General features: G+C 38.3%; 2 long non-coding RNA genes across 2 annotated transcripts in view; one reads left to right on the top strand and one right to left on the bottom strand.

Annotated features, from left to right (window-relative positions):
- LOC149115748 (uncharacterized) overlaps nt 1-19,174 on the top strand; it is a 94,674-nt gene that overhangs the window by 36,030 nt on the left and 39,470 nt on the right. The window lies entirely within an intron of this gene.
- On the bottom strand, nt 12,482-16,204 carry LOC149115750 (uncharacterized). Its single transcript, XR_016206117.1, has 2 exons — nt 13,545-16,204; nt 12,482-12,675 (listed from the first exon to the last, which is right to left on the bottom strand). It is a non-coding gene; the product is annotated as an uncharacterized LOC149115750 (long non-coding RNA).

The raw sequence follows: 19,174 nt of genomic DNA, 5'->3' as shown, positions 1-19,174 counted from the left end.
TGAATTTTCTCGTGTTTGCTTCCTATGAAGCCGTAAGTATTAAAAGTAAACTTATTTCCTTCAGCTTACCTGAGTGTGTATTTTTGCGCATAGTTTTTTTCTGGCATGGCTTGTCAACCTCCACATTTCTTAATGGCTCTTTACCTGAAACTGTGAAAAGAAATACTGGAATGAGTAAACAGCTTCCTCGCTAAGCTGTACAGAAACATTGAACAAAACAAACACACCATAAACTTTTTTAAAAGAGATAAAGACAGAGTCGCCTAAGAAGATTTCATTGACATGGTGATTGAGAGAAATAAAATTGTACGTGACAGTTCTTTATAGTCCGGGGTGCTTAGAGATGTGTAAAATGGGTATCAGATTAAGGCCTTGTGGTTAGCTTTAAAAATGTTGGCATGCAGCGAATTCTAGAAAAAAAATTGTCACATAAATTCTGTACCTTTCTTGTTGATTCTTTTGTAATTTTTCCTTGTAGCCTGCGCACTTAATTCCATTTGTAGTTTCAGTTTTCCCCATAGAAAGTCGGTGAGAAACGAAGGGTACACATAACACCACCAGGAACAACTTATGTGCCCTCGCCGGCAGACATCATAAAGATCGGCGATGTAGGCTTGACAATTTTCCAAAACGGTCGTCACCACAGCTGGTGCACTCAAACAACATGTGCTGAAATATGAAATAAAGTTTAGAAGAGTGAGTCAGGGAGGACGATGATTTTAAATACGTAAAGCTGCGCAAACGCCACAATAACCAGTTTTATAATCTTGTTGTGTGGATGCCGTCCACAAATTGCGCATGCAGAAATATTTCAAAATTCTTTATTCAACAGCGTCATCGTCGTGGCTAGCTTAAATTTTTCAGACTTCAAGAAAGTGCTTTTTATCCCACTGTCATACAATTATAATCTTCAGTTCGTCAGTTCCCTACATGCAATTACGCACACGTAGTCAAAAATTAAACAGGATTAAAGTTTTGTCTAGTTTGACGATTTTTACATTGTTAACCTGGATTCGCTAAAAACTTCCACAACTATGATGACGAAGAAATGACGAATAAAACGCAATTTAGACTCGATATTTCGTTCAAAGTCTCTGTAAATGTCTGAAAATATTTCGAGTTTGCAACTTCCTTGTCAAAATTGCAGGTTTACTGGAGTAATTCTTCTTTCAACTGGTGGCATTTACTTCTCGGCCGCGCAGCTTATTCTCTCTCCAATTCAAAATGAAACTTAATTCTCACCTTGTTTTCTCTGTTACACCCTCAATAAACTCGTTCGTGTGCTCTGTAGGCTCCGCAAATAATCAGTGCGCGTGTAGCCAAGGTCTTAAAAGCGCAAAAATCAAACAATTTCTTTTAGTTTGATGATTTGTCCGCCATTACCAAGATTTCGTTACAAGCGGATCAACTCTGACCACGAGGTACTGAGGAATAAAATGCAAATGAAACCTCGCACCTCGTTTTGCACGAACAATATGCAGGGCGACGCTGCTTGATCTTTTGTTGAGTTGAGTTAATTGGCCACGCTCGATATATCAATATTCTAATCATGGGTCCTCGTTCCCTTGGTCGCTTTCCATTCAATCAAAAATTCCGACAATTTGGAACCGGGGACAAATGCTACGGAAATTTCTTGGGAAAGTTTCCGAAAAGTCCGGAAATTATTGCATTTCCGATAAGCGAAGCATTCAACTGAAACTTCCGGAAGTTTCGGTAGGAAAGTCAAGCGGAGAGGAAATTGCCGATAAGAAATTTCCGAAATATTCGGTATACCTCGCAAGGTTGTCCACTCTTCCTGAAATTTCGAAAAATACTCTTCCATTTGTCTCTGGGAATTTGTTTAAACTCAAACCTGGTTTTTTCATGGACTGGAAAACGCCCAAAGAAAACACCACCAGATAAAGATGATTTTCCTCAGAGCCTCGGAGCATGTAAGAATATTGATATATCGAGCGTGGCCTAATTGGTGATTGCTATCAGAATGACAATTTATTTTCCCTTTAAAAAAAACTCTGTGGAGAGAAATCAGAAGCACCTAATTTTTTGAAAATTTAAAGTGACCCTGAACCCTCTTCAGAGATTTTTTTTTTTAATTTTGTAAACAGTTTTTGAGTTAAAAGCGCTTAAAGTTACACTTAAATGTGTTTTTTAACAGGCAACCTGATATATAAAACTGATGACCGCAACATGTTTATCTATGATTGGACATTTGTGTGATACCATTATTGTAACATCACTTGTTAAACAGTGGCAGTATTCATCCTTCAAAGTATAGCTTCTGGAAATGTGCTGGAAACTGTTGCCAGACTCCTTCATGCTTCAATTTGCTCGAAAGTGCCGAGTCGGCTATTATTTTCTTAAAACTATTTAATTATTCCCATAAGTTACTTTGTGAAATCGTTTGAACAGGCAAACGCTAACACTTGTTCGCTAGACAATATCTAAGGTGAATTCGGCATTTGCACCTATAAATCAACAATAAATATCACACTGAAAATCCTATGATGTACGGAGGTACGTGTCCCAGAAACTTCTTCAGTTGGCAGAAGTTTCATGGTCGTGATCACAACATGCAAGTGACTGACAAAAGCAGTTCTCGTTCGGGTTTTTAATTCAGTCATCATACCATTTAGATCTCGACAAGGAAAGAAAAATATTCTTTAACTGTGAGAAAAAAAAAAAAAAAAACGCCAACTATCTTAAGGGCTAGGTTCTTGGGCTTGTTCACATGACGGTTTATTGTAAAATAAATAAAGTCTGCTGCGCTTATGAAGCTTAAAAATGCTGTCGAATCAAACATAGTTTAACATTCTACCCCGGGTATAGGTAATAATGACATGATAATAAGTTACGGAGAGTCCCTCCGGCCTGGGACAAGCCTGAGACCAGGCGAAAATAGAAGCGGAGAGCTAGATCAAGCCTGATTTACTCGTTGGGTGGAAGGGTGTGTCCCTGTCGCTTCCGCGGCCTCGAGTAAAGTGATGAGATGGAACATTTGTAAAGGGGGAGGGGTAGTCAATTCTTTTATACTGTCATTTGCATATAGTCTTTAGGGTGCAATTACCAATGCAAATTGAGTTTGCATAGAACACAGTGGCAATACAAAAAGGAGACAAAGGGATGAGGGCGTTTAATTTGTTTCACGTGGACTGAGGGGAGTTCTGAAATGGAAGTTGAGGACTTATAAAGTGAGTAACAGCTTAATTGTATAAAGTACGAAAGTAAGTGGCTAAAGAAAAACCTCCCGGACACTGCAGGTGATAACAACGTGCAAATGATCGACAGAAGCTTCCTGTCTTGGCTTCTTACTCAGTCAACAAACCATTTGGATCTTAACGCGTACGTGGAAAAAATATTCACTAAAAACTGAACCAAACAGCAACCTCAACAGAAAAAATAACCAGGGTATTTGGAAGGCGTAATCCTAAAGCAATAAAAAAAAAGCTGAAGAAGAAAAATGGGGACTTATAACCTGTTTTAAAGAGTGAGTCTTACTAGTGACACATAAACAATGAGCCATCGACACTACTTCAGAAACAGCTGGCAAAAATTGTATATTGAGCTAAGCAGAGGGAAAAACACCAGGTTATTTTCTTCAAAATACAAGTTAGTCTCCCAAGAAAGGGACTGCTGGTATATAAACCTTTGCATATGCCTGTTGTCTTCAGAATCAGGTTCAGGGAGTTATGTGTTGGACATCACGATTTGGTGCTGCACCTAGGCAGCTCATAAAATACTGAGACAAAGAGACGAAAGACGAAAGAAAAATGGCGCTTAATTTGTTTTACTAAAACTGTGAGAGAGTTATGAAAAAAAAAAAAAAAATACAAAGAAATGGCTGAGGAATGGGAATCGGCCATTTTCTGAAGTGCCACTTTTACGGCGATAGGTTCTTTCGTTTCTGTCCCGAATTAATGGCGCCACTTGTTTGAGCACTGTGTTGTTTGTCAGGGCAAGGTAATCGGCATGCTGTGTTAAGGCCTGTCCAAACGGGAAATGTTTGGCGACCAAACACCATCAAACATTGTTTGGCGACCAAACATTTTACCATTTGGCCACCTTGTTTGGTGGTGTTTGGTTGTGTTTGATCGTGTTTGGTCGTGTTTGATAAAATTTGAAGGCCATCAAACATTCGATCAAACAACTTAAACATTTCTTTTGTTTGCGTGTTTGATGGGCGATGTTTTGTTTGTTTGGACAGCCGTATCAAACATGTTTGGCGCGCGCATGCGTACCACACTTGCTCAGCGGCTGGTATCCAGTGTTTGATCTGTGTTTGATCAAACATGTTTTAACCGTTTGGCCACTCACTTCAACACCAGCATGTTTGGTGACCAAACAATGTTGATGATGTTTGGTCGCCAAACATTTCCCGTTTGGACAGGCCTTAACACAGCATGCCGATTACCTTGCCCTGACAAACAACACAGTGCTCAAACAAGTGGCGCCATTAATTCGGGACAGAAACGAAAGAACCTATCGCCGTAAAAGTGGCACTTCAGAAAATGAGTGACTACATAAATGTATTGCTCCTGTGAAATTTGTTCACAATGCATCGTACAGTAGTTGTCAGTGGAAAAAAAAACTCAATCGGCTTGGTGCAGAGAAGTACTACCTTGGTGTCACATTGTAATATATTTCATACAAGTTCCAATCATTTTATTTTTGCCACCGAGGACAGGGCTAATCGAGGTACTTGTTTTCTCCTGCCTACAAGGACAAATTCAGTTGATTTTCTGAGAATAACAATATAATAACCAAGATGGTCTTGTAGTATTGTTAAGTTTGTTTCAGACCTTTATCACAGGTTTCTCAGAGCTACAGCCTATAGGTGGCTTGTTCGGTGGATATTCAGCTACTTGGGCTGAGACAACAGGAGACCATTGCCAGCATGTATTTATCACAATATAAGATCCAGATTTGGCAATAATCACACAACTGGATATCTATCAACTTAGGAAAGCAACTGAGGTGAAACTTACTCAGAAGAGTAGTTTTCTTTATTTCCAATAGAGTGTTACAATCAAATTTGCTCTGACTTGTTCTCTTCCTGTATGAATAAAAATACATTTGGGGGTCATGTGGCTTTGTCCTCTCAACAGTTCAGGCACCTAAAGATGGAACATGATTAAAATTGGCAACTGGAAATCTGAGCCCCCTGACATTCAAATGTTATCTTTCAAACTGGTATAATAAGCATGATGCTGAGGGGCTCCAGATTGACTGTAATGCTAACTATTCGTGCCCTCTCTATGTTAGGCATCTAGTTGCAACGGACAGTGATTGCATCAATGGCCTGGCTTTTTACATTTGCTGCAGGTGTAAGACTTTTTCTTTGGTGGGGGTTCTTCCTCAGCCAGTTGATTTTGTCCCGCCTGCATTGCATCCTGCTCAGCAACTAAAAAAGGGATGGAAAAAAAAAGTAACTTCAGAGGTGGCAAAAAGGTTGGATTTGGTTTTCATCTATGTTTGATAACTTTTAATTTTGTAACAAACACTTTCATTTCTCTGGTTTTGTCATTAAATATTTTGGCTCAAGTTCATTTGGCAATCAGTCCACTATTACATCCTTAACAAATATCTTGTTACAAAGCTGGACTTGGCTAATGGAATGCCAAGCAGATATAATAATAATAATAATATTGGAAAAAAAAGAATGTTTCCAACAATGAGAATTTGAATTAATTTACACTAAATTCTTCTAAGTTCTATATTTTCTATTAGTCTGTGTCCTTTATTAGTATGGGTTTCTCCCAAGCTACATGGTTTGACACTTAAAATAAAGATTTATTATTATTATTATTATTATTATTATTATTTAGAGACTATACATAATAGTACATGTATGCCAGGCAAAGGGAGTTTCTGTGTGAATGGGCTCAGTTTTATTTACCCGGGGGAAATAGCTCTGATCTGGTCCTCTTCTTGTTTTTCTGCTTGTGCTGTATGGCCTCATCTTTACCCAGCCTCTCTCCCTCTCTGTTCAAGGGCTCTGGGACCTTCTCTTCATATTTTTTTTTATAACATTGCCTAGATCTTTCAATGGCAAACTGAATAGCAGCTTTCGGATGTCATCGACATAACCTAAGGAGATAATGAATGCAGGTACTTTGTTGTCATAAGTTACTTAGTAAAACAGGATATCAGCTGGGAAATTTAATAGCTGAGGTACGTTTAAAAAATGATTAAGTGCGAATTAAAGGATGTTTTGACCGCCTGTCATCATATTTATCTTTCTCTACTCTTGGAAGTTGGGTAGTCTGATAATAAACTTACCATATGTAGGAGGAACAGCCACCTTGCACACCACTTCTTCACCAAGTTTATAGCGGAGCTTCAGTGCGCGAAGCGTGCCAGCGAAGCACCATGGGTAAATAAAATTGGTAACCCATCAAGCCGAGAAAATTTGGTTATGACGTCAACGTACGAACGAGCGAACGCCGTCCGTACAGACTCTGGAGGAGGGGCAGGGGCGTCTCGAGGTAGTCCTCGTGGGGAAGATAAGGAATGCCATCTGTCCTGGGCGGGATTTTTCAGAAAAGTCAGGGACTAAAAAAACTTATTCCTATTTTTAATGTTAACAAACGATCGGAGAGGTTGATCTAACGTTTTCAAGATAGGGTTTAACTGAAGCAGAACGTGAAAGAGAACGGAAGAGAGCAAGGATTAACAGCCAAAGAAGTGGCGAAGAAGATCGCGAAAGAGCGGGCCAGGGCCAGGGCTAGAAAGGAGGCGAGATAGTACTGAACAATGCTGTGAATTAGATCGAGTTAGGGCTAGAGAAAGGATATGAAATAATACCGAACAATGCCGTGAGGCAGAGCGAACGACGGCTATAGAAAAGAGCTGGAATACCCGAAAAATTTACTCAGAAAACTACAGAACTTCGCGCGTCGAGATGTGCAGCCGTGCAAGAAGTCACATGATCAGGTGATCAAGCGAAATCAAATGTGTTTCTTGTGTTTAGAGGAAAAAACACAGCGGGAAAAAAGTGGTTGATTCGTTGATCTATCGAAAAGATTAGTTTAGTTCAGTCTTCGCAACTTTTGCTGGAAGTTTCAGCTTATAGGATTCAAACTGAAGTGAACTGCCAAATTGTGGTAAGCGACTTTGTTACATAGAAACTTTCGCGTTTTTCATAAAAATTATGTAGTTGCTTCGGCAAGACAAGCTTAGAAGTTAAGCTTATATCTTCAATAGGAGTTTTAAAGTCTCCCAGATTATCTGATTTGGAAGCATAATGGGAGAAATTTGATAAATTTCAAACAATAAGACTAGAGTCGTTGTTTAATATAAAGTTGCATATTGTAAACAAACAAGCTTAGTTTTCTGTCGTTTTTCGCCGTATACCGATAACCTCACGTCTAAAAGTAATAAAACTGTATTTGTAAATACTGCCAGACGAGTTTTGAAGTTTTCTTTGTGTTAGTAAGGACAGCCGCTTTGTAGACTGCTATAATTTCTTCTTCTGTTTACCTTTGGGAGAAGGAAAACCATCGATTTGCTCTCCTTGACAGCTTTTGACGCTCGTATGTTGTCATGCATACTGCGTTTACAAATTATGGAGACTTCTTCGTTTTGTTTGTTTAATTTATTTGGTTTAGTGAAATTTTTGGCTGAATTTCTTTTAAGGTTATTGGTAAAAGACTGGTAAAGCTACGGCCGAAAAAAGGACTACAAAGCCGTCGGCAAAAATAATCTTCAAATTACCCTTTGGCGCGAATAATTATTAAACTTGAACACCGCAAGTCTTTGAGATTTTGGACGTTTTGTGGCTTCTAAATGCATTTGTTGGCTTTAACTGGAATGATAATCAATCTTAAACGAATTTTCTGTAACATTTCTGGCATCCTTCGTTTGCTTCAGGTGTAGTGATATGCATATTGTGATTATGTAGTTTTCCTCGGTTTTGTTGTTGTTGTTGAAATGTCGAGTGGATGATTAGTATTACACTAGGCTTGCTGGTGCAGCAAGTATGGAACATAATTTTCCAAAACACTAAATCCATACACTCTTCTGAAACGTGGTAAATTGCTAATAGCACCTCCATGTTCCCCTTTTGCACATGAACTATTTTTTCTACATCAATCAATGACCCTGCATGCAGAGAAAGCTCTACACGGAGATAATTCCATTGGTGCCACTGCATTTGGGGATACACGGTCCCTATATTTCAATTTTTTGAGGGGGTTTACATGTTCAACTTTGGTGCATGTAGGATATATTTTTTATCCATTTAGCTGTAATTTTACTGATGTCTTAATTAAACACATCTTGGATTTGGCTGACCAAATGCACATATGCATCAAAACCTCCGAGTGTGTTCAATTGTCTACATGTAGTGAAGGCAAAATATGTGTATATGGTATACCTTACTTATAGCTTACTGATTAATTTTTGACATAATTTAATTACAAAATTATATATTTGATGGGGTCACTCAGTAGTTAACAGTCCCTGTAGTCCACAATCTTCGTGGAGAAAAAAAAAACACATCAATTATTGAAGTTGAATTATAAAATTATTAATGGCAGCCTACATGCTGTAAGTGTTCATCCCCAAAGTGTTATATTTACCATTAATGCCAGGGGGATTTTTTCATTGTGAATGTTGCAATGTTGCAATTTTGCAGTAGGGAATGGATCTCATTATATTCCTGTATGCTGTTCTTAATACTGTACAGCTGTCATACCTTTAACTGTATCTTTTTACAGTCACTTTTGGAAAGTGTCTTAAGGCTATGTAGAATTCCAGTATTTTTTAAAAGGTAGACAGTATTAATAGCATATTTTATGAAAAAAAAACTGAACTATTGATGGATGTACAGCATGAAGGCAAATAGCAATGCACGATTATGTTACAAAATACATGTACAAATTCACGCCACCACTGAGTCAATTGTAACCATTGTAATATTTAGATTTAGCCAAGCCTAAAAGTGGAGCTCCTGGGCCAGGTTGCTTAAAGCCCGAGTAAGCTAACCCAGGATTTTGATGTGAGTTTTGTAACTTTGCGTTGAGGTTTTCTGTTTATAATGTCTGGTCTTCTGTTTTGAGTTTCAATAATCTCAAACTACATTGAACATAAGCAGTGAAAAACATTAGTATACCTTCTGAACAACCCGGCCCTGATCAACAAGTTAACCTAGTTTGAGCCCACGATCCAATAGAAAACTGGTACTTTGTCAGCAGTCAACTTTTTAAAAAACATGTGACCTCGATGAGCTCTTAACCTGAGCCTGTGATATGGTCTTATAATACTGGTCAGCAGATACCTTGTTTTGACAGCTGTCAATTGACCATGACATGGATGTCCAATATCATACATGTATGATTAAACTATGGCCGCCATGTTCTGCGGCATTGGCTTTGTTGGGCATACCCGCCATGATCCACACTGCTAGACATGTTGACCATGAAAAAATAGTTCTGTGGTTTTCTATTTGTTCGCGTGCATGTGGTTCTGTTTCTATAGTTACGGGGCTCTGCTTGGCGGCAGCCGCTGGGAGGTCCGCTATAAAGGTGACTGTGTCAAAAATTGTTTCACAAAAAATGGAAGGAAGCAATGAGTTCATGGTTTAAGGTTACCGTATATAGGTGTTTCGCATCCAAGAGAAGTAATGCTCCCCTTTTACACTGTACTGTAGATACCTAAGCCCCTTTATAAAATTAAAGCTTATAGAGCTGGTTATCAAACGAGACCAAGAATTTTCAAATAAAATGAGTTATCCAGTTATTAAGGCCCCCTAATGGGAGTGTCCAAATTACCTTTAGAAAGCTACAGGTCAATTCAATTTTTTTGCTAATTTAATATGTTACTCAGGTTCTAGACTCAAAGTGCTTAAACAATATGTCGGCATTTTGCCATATTCAATTTCAGTGAAAATAAAAGTTACAGAACAATTTTGAAATAGGATTAAAAAAATATACGAAGTGATTGTACAAAAATCACTCTTGGAAAGATAAAAAAATTCAAAATAAAATATCCCCTGACATGTTTTTGTTGTTTACATGTCAAATTAGCTACATCGCTTAGATGCATGACACTTCAAAAGGCATACGGTAACCCTAAAGACACAGCATTTACGACAGAGTGATTCTAAGCTATATCCTTATTCTAGATCCAGACTACACAATTATATCACTGTCACTCAAGACTGTATAAACTTCATGATCTAAAGGCAAGGACAAGATCAGATCTACTGACTTTTTCAAAAAGAGGAAGCTTGGGATTGCATAACCCCAGATACATATATGCATGTTTGCCAAGATGACTTGACATCACAATTTGTTTATTTTATTTTTTTTTTAACCAGCACATTCAATACAGACTAAGGAAAACAAAAGAAAAGCCACTAACAGGAATGCAAACAGTTTTAAGACCTAAATGGAAGATCAAGATGTCTATAATTATTTGGACCAGGACAATAAACATAAACTGAGAAGAAGTTGAAGCCACTAGATGGAATACAAACAATGAGACACTGCAAAAGTGTTACTCTTTTCTTTTCAGTCCAGACTGAAGTGTCATCGTGTTCAAGATTATATATTTCATGAAAAGGTTAGAAGGATCATATTTGAAATAATTTTCCTAATAGGCCTATTGCAATAGCGGATGACATCGCCTCAGCAAAGACAGGAAGATCTTCCACTGTCATTTGTTGATTGCAATTACACAAAGTAAGTAAGAAAGATACCAAATTTACATTCTCCAGACCTGCTAATTAAACTTTGACAATCCTACCTGCAAGACAACTCAGAAGGCTTACATGAACTCTTCAGATCACGTGTAATACATAAAATGAATGGTACTTGATCCTTCTCAAACAGTACTCAACAATTAATGACACATTAGATACAACTATGGTACTGACGAACATGATGCCTGTGCTGACCTTCCATGAAAGCATATACATTGCTGATGAAAACTTTAAATAAGTATAAAAGCAAATGACTTTTAATTAATTAAATTAGGAAAAAAGTAGACATAGAGTTCTAGAGCTGGTATTCTTGGTTTGTACTGTCACACAAAAATTAATTCGAATTGACCATTCAGTGGATAAATTCAAGACATTGTGATGTTATAAGAGATAAAGAAGACACCTTTCCAAGTTTTAGCTCTACAGGCTGTGCATCTTCCCAAGCTTCAGATGTTTGTTGAAATATTTTGCGCAAATTTACAGAGCCCAGTATGAAACTGCCATGTTGGTGTACCTCCATTATACACCAACATTGCAGCAGGCAAATATTGTAAACATCTGGAAGTTACTTTGGATATCTAGGCGGCTGATTATCTGAGCTGAACAAGCAAACATCTAAATATTAAGCACTTTTCCTAATACTTTAACTTCTAAAAAGGCTAAAAGCCACGAGATAAGTAAATATTTTTTGACAACTGCTTTCGTACCTTTATGTTACGCACCACCATAACTCTGAAATTCAAAATTTGCTTGTTTCCAGACAAAGCAAGCTATTAAGGTGAAAAGTTGTTAAAAGATATAAATTTATACCCCTCTTATGCCTGATGAGGATAAAAACTTTAACTGATGGCTCTTTAGTTTTGGATTTTAGAAAATGATCATGTCACACGCAAATGAAGATTATCCTTAAGGTCAGATTGGGTAAGATTTGAGTCCTAGATTGAATTTTGGTGGTTTCACTAACCTTGGTATCATCTTTGGTTAAACTAGCAACTCAATTTATTTTAGCAAACTATTACAATCCCTTGGGCCCAGTGGTTCGGTGATCTAAACACCTTGGAAAGATTGACCATGATAAATGCAAATGTTTGCTAATTTTGCAATTAGTTGTGGCAAACAGTAAACACCTCAAATTTTCCACTGTTCCTTCTCAAATAAATTTGCACTTGATTCACATATTACAATTTAATATAATGGAAGACTTCTATTTTCATCAATATCATTCGTTGCTTTTCGTCGTTGTCAAAATAATTATTATTATGATGAAACAAAATAATGAAAGTACTGATTTGGATTGTTTGCACTTGGCCACTAGTCGTTTCGGCCCAGCACATTGGTTTGTGAAAACAGTTTTCTCACGTTAAAAATATCCCAAACCCTCTTCACTAGTGTTTAAATAGCCTATAAGAGCAATTATCTAATTTCTTGTATAACCGAAATAGAGGATTTATTTTGAGACCGGTCACAAAACAAATTTGTTCCATGACCGATTGAAACTCATCTGTTTCTGTGGTTTCTGTGGTTGTAGATCTTGCTCGTGATTGGTTATAACACAATAAACATTGCAGACATATTTTAGGCGTTCACGGTCTTGTGAGTTTGACTGTAAGGCTCTCCAATAACTGCATAGGTACTATGCACTTCAATTGTACAATCTTATAACAGTGATTGGCCTTTTTACGGACTACACATTATAGTACATTAGCCAAAATACAAATAGTCCAAAAACGAAGAACAGACTAGAAAGTAAATTTAACAAAGCCTGCAATGATTGTAGAATGATTAAGCCTTGTTATTGTTTTATTCAAACAACACATACTTAGTATAAGCTTTTGCTGACAAGGATAGTACAAATCTGGAACGATATTCCAACAACTCTGGTTACTGCTGTACCATCTAGTGAAACCACAACCTGCATGCCTCTTGTAAGATTTGTGTGTCAAATAGAACCAATAAATTGTATCCATTTTAGCATTCTGGAAACAGAATATAAGTGGACATAAATAAATAAACAAATTAATTATTCAAAATTATTCCATTAAATTACTGGAACTAACATAATAGCCACCTAATTTGTTATAAACTACAACTAGATTCTAACATGGGACCTACAGAAATTTGATTACCTATGGTATTTTGAACTTTAACACCCAACATTTAAGTACATTGTATATGGGAGTAGACTCTTTTTCCTTTATGTTCTAAAGATACTAATTTATGCACTGCATCATTTACTCAGTACTGATGATACTGCTTACAAAATTCCAACAGTTAAGCTGTTCTATATATTTAAATGATTCTGTGGTTATTTTATGAAAGGGCCTGTACAGTCAAATATTCTTTGATGGCCTATGTAATTTAGTAACGTACAAAGATGTTCCGATTTCATTTCCACTTTGCTGGCAATCAAATTGAAAATCGTCAGTGTAAAACGCAGACTGCGGACTGCAGACCGGGGTAAAATGCAGACTGAGAGTAAAATGCATACTGCAGACTACAGACTTCATAAGTACATATCGTTTTATAATAATAGTATCAGGCGCTGATCTTAAACATGATTATTCAGGCTAATTGCAGTGAAAGACTGCACTCCGGTCAGCTGAGTCGCGCTCCGGTTAGCCTGGATATCACTTAGGTTAGCCTAAAAAAAATGCTCCAGTTAGCCTGTTTTCGGTTAGGACTCAATGGTCAGTCTGCATTTTAGTCTGTAGTTTGCGGTCCGCAGTCTGCGTTTTACACTGACCGAATCAAAAATCTAGTGTAATATAAGCTTACTTACACTGTAACACTGTAATCAACCCTAAAGCCTACCACTATCAACAATGAAAAATATCAGATGGCTCACCTCTTAATCTTTTCAAGAAAGTACCTATTTTTGTGTCAACATTTCATGGCGTTCAACTTCGAATTTTTCTCTTGCGGATCTTGTTAGACCTTTCGTAAACACGTTGCTTATGATCTGACATGTTTCTAACTGAGCATTAATTTTTTCCGGTACCTAATAAAGAGGAAAAATCACTAGAAACCTAAAAACTCAGATCAAAATAGTTAAATCCGACGTGTTTTGCAGGGTTATGTACTTGCCACGAGCGGCGAATTAATGTCTTGTTCCCAGTGTTCCTCGGCCGTTCTCGAGGGGGGAAAATCCGCTGAGTGCAGGCGCAGGGCTACGTGAACGGCGACCCAACATGGGACGATTTGTGCAACGAACGTTCGAAGAGATCTAGATAGAAAAAAGTCGTGGGGGAGGGGGAAGGGGTGGCCTCTTAAGTTTCCCTGGAATCTGCCCATGAATTAAGGCTCAATTTTCGTTTTCATTATCACATCACCTAGACTGCGAGCAGTCTCTCCCGTCCTCGAAAATCCATGGGGAAGAACGCAAAACAAGTAAGCGCGCGAGCGTGACTCATGACTGTGAGCGTGACGTGCGAGCAACGATGCCGCGAGCCGCTAGTAGCGCGGAGATCGGAAGACAGCTGCTTGGCTCGCGGCGTCGCCATTCGTCGCTCGCACGTCACGTTCACAGTCACGCTCGCACGCTTACTTGTTTTGCGTTCTTTCCCACAGTTTTCGGTATGGCATGCGTGGGGCCGCAAACACGAGGAATGTGTTCAATATAGAAAAACCCTTTCTCTCTTCTTCTCACACGTTGATTTATTTAGTGCATACAATTCAGCCCAATAGCCCTTTAAGGTTACAGTATACCTTCGGGTCGGCAATTTTCTTCAAATTTGGACTTTTGGGTCAAAATATTGGTCGAAGAATAATCTCTAATTTCTGAAAAAAAAAATTGAAAAAGGCTAAATATTGGCGGAGAAACGGCGGTTTTACGTTTTCACCGGAAGTAAAAGTTTACCTCTTGATTGACAGCCCTATGGCGCGTATGCAATCAACCGAGACGATATTCGCGGGAATTACCTATATGGATGTCACGAATTGACTACTCAGTTGATCAGCATTGTTGTTCTGACTACCCAGCCTTTTTGATATTAGGCTTGTCTCTATTAAGTTATAACTAAACATAGACCACGTTTAAACCATGGACCGGTTCGAAAAAGCGAAAACAGCGAAGAACGAATGAAAATACATCAATGAGTGAAGAAGCGAAAGTTCGCCACGCGGATGAAGCTATAGTTATCGTAGAAGGCGGGCAAATATTCGTGGTAAGAGAAAAGAAAGGTTCTGTACAAATTTCGGAACTTGACAGCAATAACAGGGATGCTGACAGAGACTCTTCTGATGAGTCCGATATCGACGAATCGTCGGACTCATTGAGACCATTTGAAATATTATCCATGCACAGTTGCTCTCACACAGTTGCTCTCCGCGCTGTCTTTTGTTTGTTTCCTTCGCTCAGCCACTTTAGCGTTCGTATCCGTTTTAGTCTTCCCCATTTTGCAAGACCAACTTCAAGAAAAACCGAACTACAGAAAAATTATCTCTCTGCCTTCGGTTCCTTGAGCGCATTGCGAAACACAAGAGTTGTGTAGAGATTCGCGCGTAAATTTCACCAGGAGGTTAACGGTAGTAAAGTTTCCCTGCACTGATTGGCTTAGTTATCTGAGAACCCAGTTGAAGGCATTTGTGGGCGGAGTTTGTTTGCGAAGCAGAAAATTTTTCTTAGCGTTGTTTTCTCGAATAAATTTTTTCACTTGAAGCAGACATTTTAAAGAGTTATAACTCAAAGGGAATTTGTTCAATTGCTCTTAAATTTGGACAGTGGCTAGTTTAAAATATAAACTACAAAAGTGTGTCTGGGAATGGTTAATTTCGAAATACTTTTTCTTCGAGAGCGATTTTTGTACGATCACTCCACATTTTTTTAATCCTATTTCGAAAATGTTCTGTAACTTTTTACTGCAATCGAATATGCCAAAACGCAGACACGTTTTTTAAGCGCTTTGGGCCCTGAAACCGAGGAAAAAATTAAATTGGCGAAAAACGAAATTCACTTTGACTTGTAGCTTTCGAAAGGTGATTCGGGCGCTCGCATTTAGTGGTCGTGAAAAATTCGATAATTCATTTTCTTTCAAAATTCTTGGTATAGTTTGATAGCCAGCTCCATAAGCTTTAATTTGATATAGGGGTTTAGGTATCTACAGCTTAAACTGTACGCGCTACATCGCTTGCGCGCGAGACACCCCTGAAGGTATACTGTAACCTTAAGTTTAATGCTTAGCTTTTTTCATTTGCATTACAATGTAATCCAACGCGGATGCCGTGCAAGCTGGATTATAAACAATTATTGGCTGAGGTTTTAGTGATATCCGGAATAATCAAGGTCGAGGTAAGTGAAGCTGATAACACTAACCGAGACCTTGATTATTTCGGATATCACAAAAACCGAATCTAATAATTGTTTTATTATACATTGTTTTAAAGAAAATAACGACAAACGCATTATCGCACCGAACACAGTTTATTTTCGACAAGCCATGTTCTTACTTCGCTGTCCGTGAACTTGACATTACTCTTGAAAATCATGCATGGCGCGCGCAACCTACAGATTATTCACTAATCTGCTAGCAAATTAGTGAATAATCTATAGGTTGCGCTCTCTCCCAGAATTAACTGTAGTTTTTTCTTTCTTTTTTTTTTTTTTTTAGCCAATGAGAAGACAGATGGTGACTACAATGTATAGATTGTTTTCACATGACGTCATCACTTTCCAAAATCCAAACTAAAGAGCCACCAAAGTTTTTATCCTCATCAGGCATAAGAGGCGGTATATTTATATCTGTTTACAATTTTACAGCTCAGTAGCGTGCTTCGTTTGGAATCCAGAGCATTCTGAATTTCAGGGTTATGGAGGTGCGTGACACGAGGCTACGATCGAGTTCGTCGAAAAATATATACTTATCTCATGATTTTGAGTCTTTTTAGAAGTTAGAGCATTAGGAAAAGTGCTTATGTAAATGCTTGTTTGATCAGTACTAATAATCAGTCGCCTAGATAGCCAAAGTAAGTTCCAGATGTTGACACTATTTTCCGGCCGCCATATAGAGTCCTAAAGTGATGACATCACAAAAATGAAATTTTTGAAATTATGAGATATGATGTCATACTTTTTATAGAGGAACCTAATAGAGGTCCTCATCCCAAAAATTAGCTCTAAATTGCAATTCCCAATAGAGATATAAGGGATCAAAGTTTGATAGCATGCCATACAAGCCCTTCAAAATTTGTTTCAGTTCCTTCAGTTTAGAACTGACTCAAAATTAGAGAGATTTATATGGGGCAATACCAAATTTTCATCCTTCATATTTCGGCTGGGAATTACAATTAAGAGGTAATTTTTGGCAAGAACCCTTTTTTTAAGGACGCTCAATTCGAAAATGGCGCCAAATCCCATAATTTCTCAAATTTGTTTTTTTGTGACGTCACACTTTAGGACTCTATTGGTGTACCACGGAGGTACACCAACATGGCGTTTTAATACTGGGCTCTGTAAATATCTGCGAAACATTTCGACGAATATCTGAAGTTTGGGGAAACGCACAGGCCTAAAACTTGGAGAAGTGTCTTATTCAGTTATCTTCTATAACATCATAATTTCATAGCTTTTTCCAAAGAATGATTTTCGATTTATTTTTTTATTGCGTGACAGTGAAAACGATCTATAGTGATTTTAATTATTGACAACATCCAATTAAATAACTGAGGAGCTCCGCTTTCAGGCTTGGCTAAATCTATATATTATTTTGGATATGACACTTTGTGGTAAGGTTTTTCACCCTGGCCTGTCTCTGTTTTCCCTGTGAACGTTTTCATTGACGTCTAGGCTTGCCAAAATGTGCCTAAAATGTGTGATGTAAATTATAAAGACACAATACAGTAGCAGTGAGGTGGTACAATCTTACCAAATCACATCTGTCATATGTGAACTAGTCTTAACCTCTCTTGAGTTGTGTTAAAGCTATTATTTTCCCTTGTTGACTGTAATTATCTGCAGAAAGTACCAAGCCAAGAGAAATGGATCATTTTTGGATGCCAATGATCGAGGGTGGCATGAAAAACCCCCAGGCAGCTGGTGTGAGTATCCGGTGACAGCTTCTTAATGTCAGCTAAGATTCTCGTGCTCGATAGGACAGAGGAGATTTTGTCATATGCTTTTGTGCCTAATATGAATGTAAATAAAAACAAGAAAGAAACACATAGTGATAAACCTGTTTACGGGTATAGTAGCACCAAATTAGCACAAAGTACTTACCTATTTTGATCCAGCGTCGTGGGGTAATCTCTCCATGGGAACAAGCAGAAAAGAGTGAAACGGGATGTTCTGTGTGTTTGTTACCTATGTGACCCAAAAGAGACTTCCATTTGGCTGAAATTAACTCCTTGAACCCCTGAAGAGTTGAGCACAAGCACCAATGCAGATGATTTCTCACTCCTCTCATCCAGTCTTTAATCAGCTCAAATCCCTTTTCCTGACTGGCTTTCAATAATTTCTTATTTATTGATCTGGCAGCATGCCAAATATAAAAAAAATGGGTTGTTTGGGGCTGACATTGCCTAATCCACTTTGCAATGCCCCTGTGACGATCAGAGACAAAAGTGGCCACAAACAATACCACACTCTTTAAGAAAAGAAAGCAGCGTTTTGCTCCTAACTCCATGGCACTTTGCTAAAGATCATTTTAAATGCTACAAAGCAACGGCAGCTGATACAGGAAGCTATGAATTCAGTTCGGCACGGTAAGGGCACGCCGTTTGAAGCCAAGTCGCGCTTATAAGCTAAGACTTTGTCAAATCAAACTTATCTTTCTTCGCTCTCTATCTGTCACGGCTGGAACATCCCCTTGCGTTATCGCTACATCAATGGTTGGAAATGCTCCTTTTTCAATTCTTAGAACACTAGGCTGATCTGCTGGGTCGATCCTTCGTGAAAAGCTCTCTGGTGTGAAATGGACTGAACACAGCACTGATGTCTTCGATGGTTTGAACCCGCGCCGGTGTTTTTGCACAAATTTCGTCCATTTCCTTCTCACACTTTCGTTTGAAGTAAAAAGGTGCATCGGTATGCCGGGAGTTTAACTAGAATTAGTGCAGCTAACTAAACCAGGGCCGCCAGCTACACAATACTTTCCGAAGACTCTTCGATTTCGCTTATCCGCCATTCTTCCCGCCACAATCTACACAACTGATGACGTCACAGAGCATTCTGTGGCCGCGCGGAAATTGTCGCATATTTCTGGCTTAAGTGCTTAACTTTGAGCGCTGGAAAATACCACTTTTGGGCGCCTCTAGAAGGTTCTAATAACGAAATCTGATCAAGCAATACCTCAATTTAAATACCAAAAAATAAAACAGGTGTCCAAAATTTCGGGTCATATGCACTTTAAGACGACTGAATACGTCCTATGAATTTAAGAAAATCACAAATCGAATTTGCACAATAACTTCAAAATGTGGGCAAACTCAGTGTCCAAAGAAAGGTTTAAAACTGTCCTGCAAAGGTTCTTTAAGCCATAGTGT

The sequence above is a fragment of the Orbicella faveolata genome, unplaced genomic scaffold (assembly GCF_042242905.1).
Source record: "Orbicella faveolata isolate gen_17 unplaced genomic scaffold, um_ofav_v1 contig_13, whole genome shotgun sequence".
In the NCBI taxonomy this organism is placed as follows: domain Eukaryota; kingdom Metazoa; phylum Cnidaria; class Anthozoa; order Scleractinia; family Merulinidae; genus Orbicella; species Orbicella faveolata.
Note: the sequence above shows the minus strand (reverse complement) of the source record. Positions and strands in the feature narration are given on the sequence as shown.